The 4799-nt window shown below is 43.0% G+C and overlaps 1 protein-coding gene across 1 annotated transcript in view; it reads left to right on the plus strand.

Moving 5' to 3' along the window:
- The first annotated feature begins 556 nt into the window (after positions 1-556).
- The window catches only part of LOC145396692 (uncharacterized), a 129988-nt gene continuing 125745 nt past the window's right edge, over positions 557-4799 (plus strand). Inside the window, exon 1 of the mRNA XM_080269985.1 lies at positions 557-656. The gene's annotated coding sequence lies outside the window, so the exon portion shown is untranslated. The remainder of the gene's footprint in view (positions 657-4799) is intronic.

Consider the following 4799-nt stretch of genomic DNA (forward strand, 5'->3'; position numbering starts at 1 on the left):
GGTTAAAACAGCTGTGTGCGGGGAAGGGGTTGGCGGTGCGGTGCTGGTGTGGAGAGCTGCCTGCCTGGGTTATTTTTACCTCGCTCGCCTGATAATTTTGGCAGCAGGCAGGAGAGGCGCCCTGGTCCAGTCCTGGGTTGTGGTGAGCTGCGAATGGGCGGGCTGGAGGCTGTGTGGCGGTGTGGGTGTAGGTGTAGTAGTGCTGCTGCTGTGTACTGCGAGGAGGGGTAGTCGAGGCAGTGGGGGGGCTGTGCTGTGGGGGCCGCATACAAGTGCAGTGGACCCCTTGAGTGCTGTGTTGGTCCGCGTGGCTGCTGTGGTTATATTTTAAGGCCACTTGTGAGGGGCGGCGCCGGCTAGGCTGTGTTAGTGACGCCATACAGTTGTGATATTTCCTCCCAACCCCCCCACCCATACTGACAACACCCACACCTGCCATTCCCCCCTCCTTCCCCCCACCTACCCTCTCCCCTCCCCCTTGGGCCCCACACCTGCCGTTCACATGTGCACTACGGGTATATGATGGTGTGGGCGGGCGGTGGGTGTGTGTGGGTGTGGGGATCGCCATTATGGATCCCAGGCACGCCCATGAGGTGAAGCAGCAGCGCTCCTTACCAAATTAACCTTTTCTTCGTCGTATCGCCAACAAGGAAACCGTAAGTACCATTATTCTGAATTTTAAGTTAATAGGCTATTTCAAATTTAAATCCCCTAAAATCAAATAATTCTTTAGCTTACTGTATGTTGTAGCTAAAATGTATGTTATTTTATTCGGTTTCACATTTCTATCGCGAACAGGAAATTCTTACGTATCCATATTTGAAACTGTAGATACAATATTAAAATGATTAAAAATTCAAGTGTATTCTCGATTATACCGTATGCGTCATATTTACAAATTTAGCAGTGTCTCTTTACCGCAATTATTTTCATTTATTTTGTCCATGGTGTACGAATGCTTTATTTTGTGTTTGTCGTTTTATGTTAGAAGCAAGGCCTTGGTTAGAAGTATGTGAGGGCGTAAAAATACTCATTTATTTTTAGGTGAAATATAACGGTATATGTTTTTATGGTTAGGAATGAGCCTCCCCCCCCCTCTCTCTCAAGTACCGTAAACGTGATTGTGATGTAGCCTACTTAAATCGTAATAAAACTAATTACCTTAAATGGTAGTAATTGTGAAGGGGAGAGAGAGAGAGAAATGAACCCCATCAATCCAATGACGTATTTTTAAAGTTCATTCCTGCCAACTAGAGATTATATATTATTATTATCATCATCGTTATTATTATTATTATTATTATTATTTGGGGGTGCTGGAGGGGTTAGGCAGTATTCACTAACCCCTTCACGTCGAAAAATGTCCCATGTTTTAAAAATCATTTGGGGGAAGCAAGAGAAACAGTGGAAGGATGTTAAGGAAGAGAAGAGGAGGAAGAAAGAGGAGGGGAAGGATGCTGGAAGAATGTGAAGAGGGAAAGTTGTTGTCGTTGTTGATTGTTGTTGTTACTTCAGGCTCATGAAACGTGAACCCCGTGGACTGCAGGCTTAAGTTGACGTACACTCTATCATCCATTTTTCGTGGGATAGGGAGGCTGTTGAGGGACATTTGTATTACTAAGTAGCTGCGCCATCTATCAGTGCCACCACGTGAAGGCGTCCCGCAATTGGAGAAGGAAAGATCTGAAATAAAGATGGGATGAAAGGGGAGTTGAACGTAATGGGAAGAGAAAGGGAATGGAAAAGAGGAAGTATAGGAAAGAAGGAAGGAGGTAGTGTAAAAAAAATGAGGAAAGGAAAAAAGAGGAGGAATTGTAGAAGGCAAGGAGAGAAGGAAGTGAAAAAAAAAAATGAGGAAAGCTTAGAGAGAAGAAAGTTGATGTAGGAAGAAGAGAAGTAATAGATGAATGACGGAAAGAAAGCATAAGAAAAGGAAGGATGGATGCGAGAGAAAGAAGATTAAAGAAAGGAATAACTGGAGAGAGAGAGAGAGAGAGAGAGAGAGAGAGAGAGAGAGAGAGAGAGGGAGAGATTATAGAAATGGTAATTAGAGAGAGAGAAGAATGAATACCGGTAATTAAGAGAGAGAGAGAGAGAGAGAGAGAGAGAGAGAAGCTTAAAGAATTGATGAATGCTTGAGAGAGAGAGAGATAGAGAGAGAGAGAAACTAAAAGAATTGAATAACTGAAAGCGCGGGAGAGAGAAGGGGAGGAAGTAAAAGAGAAAGTGAGTAGGACAAAGGAAGATGGTAAACAATAGAAACAGTAGCTTAACAATGAGAAGGGAGGAAGAACAGAGCAAATATTTGAAGGAGTGAGAGTAGCGAACGAAGGAGGAAGAAGTGAGGAAAGAAAGAATAGAATAGAGGAGAGAGAGAGAGAGGAGGTGAGCGAAGTAGGAAGTAGTGAGGAATGAAACAAGAGAGAGGAAGGTGATTGAAGGAAGAGGAAAGACAGAAAATAAAGGAAAGTAAAACAATTACGGAGTAGGAAGAATTAGAGTAAGAGAAGAGAAAATGAAAGAAAAGGAACATAATAAGAATAAGTCTGGAAGAGAGTGAAACAATGGGTGAATGACGGATATGGAGGAATGGGTGATAAAAAGAAAGAATTAAGTATTTTTAAATTAGAGCAGAAATGAGCGAGGAAAAGAAAGAAGGAAAGGAGAATGAGAACACTGAGGAAGAAAGATCGAGAATGACAAGAAGCAGCTACGGAGAAAAGAGGATGAAAAGGCAGCCTAATATAAGAGCAAGAACAAAAAGAAGTAAAAAAAAAATGAAAACAAGCCGGGAGAATTTAAAAAAGTAAGAACAAAGGAATGAAAATAGCTCGAGGATAAAGAGAGAGCCAGTTTTAAAGTAGAAAATTAGACCAGTAAAAATAATAAAAAAATAGAGGAGGAGAAGCAAAACAAAGGAAAAAGTAGGAAGGAAAGGAATGGGGTGAAGGAGAGCGAGAGTATAGGAGGTGGGTAGAGAGAGTTCGTCAGCCCAGTTGGTGTGCGTCATCCGTACGTTATTTTCAATCGTTCTTTGTGCCTGGGGGAGAAATTTTAAATGTCTTCCGCGTGACTTACTTTCTTGTCAGTTTAATTATACAGTATCTGAGTTGTGTTTACTTTCTTTTCTTCCTACTGCTGATTTCTCTATGCGCGTTTTCTTTGACATCATTTTTTTTTTACCGGTATTTATTTATCAATTCGGTTAATTATTTGTTTTGGGAAGTAATTCTGTTATTGTTTTAAAGAATTTGACTGAATGGCTTATAAGATTTTTTCCCTTCATTTTGTGTGTGTGTGTGTGTGTGTGTCCATCTGTCAACCATAAAGCTAGTATTTATGATAATATGAGGGAGAAAGTGACTTAATCGAGTACGGTGTAACATTCTCTCCGTTGCACTGATCCCGTCGACGCAGGTGTGGGCGAGATGATTGGAAGCTTCGTCATGATGCAAATTCGGTTCTGTTAGCGCGCCCTGCACCTGGGATGTTTTGGCTCCAGATTATTCGTCTCAGGACATTATAAAACTGTCTCTTACGCAAACATTATATCGAGTTCGTAACTACATCATTTTTACTCTAACGACCGAAAATTGCCTCTCTCTCCATCTTGAATACCGAGTTGTAACGAAATTAACACCAGTATTATGATGCTAGTCACGAAGAAGTGCTATGGGAAGGATGTAGAGCCATAGTATTGTCTTATTCTGCCACTGAGCTACGTGAAATAAGCTGGAAGGGAAAAAAATTGGGCCAAGTTAAGGTGAAAGGAGTATAGCGTATTTTTGTTCGAATTTTGGAAGCTACGTACTGAAGGAAGATTTTGTATCCCTTCACTACGATGACCATTTAATTTTATTCTTGCTCCAGACGATACTTATGGAGGGAGAGAGAGAGAGAGAGAGAGTATATGTTCTGTAGTGACGTTTTGTGTACGCTTTCACTTCTACACACACACACACACACACACACACACACACACACACACACACACACACACACACACACACACACACACACAAGCGCCCCCCTTCTTCCCCCCACACAGACGTAAGGCACCCCACGCACACGCCTACACACGCACAGACGTACATGTAGACGAGGTGAAAGAGAAAGTGATAGAATTGTTGAAGAAAATTAGGTGTTTATTCTCTCTCTCTCTCTCTCTCTCTCTCTTTGCTTCCATTTTTATTCCTTGTTCACCAGCATCTCCTACGTTCTTTTTTCCTCCACTTCTTCCCTCCCTCCCTCCCTTCCACCCTTCCTTCCTTCCTTCCACCCATCCTTCCCTCCTTCCTTCCCTCCCTCCCTCCCTCCCTCCCTTCTTCCTTCCTTCCTTCCTTTTTTCCTTCCATTCCTCCTTCCCTCCTTCCTTCTCTCCTTCACTTACCAAGGCTAGTCTAATTCACTCAGCTAATCTCTAGTGGTCTCACTCTTGTCTTACTCCTCTCTCTCTCTCTCTCTCTCTCTCTCTCTCTCTCTCTCTCTCTCTCTCTCTCTCTCTCACAGACACACACACACACACACACACACACACACACACACACACAATCACTTCACTTAGGCTACTCTGCTACCCTCTCTCTCTCTCTCTCTCTCTCTCACACACACACACACACACACACACACACACACACACACACACACACACACACAGTCACCACTTTTCCTCCTCTCTCTCTCTCTCTCTCTCTCACACACACACACACACACACACACACACACACACACACACACACACACACACACAATCACTTCACTTAGGCTGCTGTTACCCCCCCCCCTCTCTCTCTCTCTCT

Source organism: Coenobita brevimanus, chromosome 4, assembly GCF_032717465.1.
Source record: "Coenobita brevimanus isolate Jiangsu-jjx chromosome 4, ASM3271746v2, whole genome shotgun sequence".
Classification (NCBI taxonomy): Eukaryota; Metazoa; Arthropoda; class Malacostraca; order Decapoda; family Coenobitidae; genus Coenobita; species Coenobita brevimanus.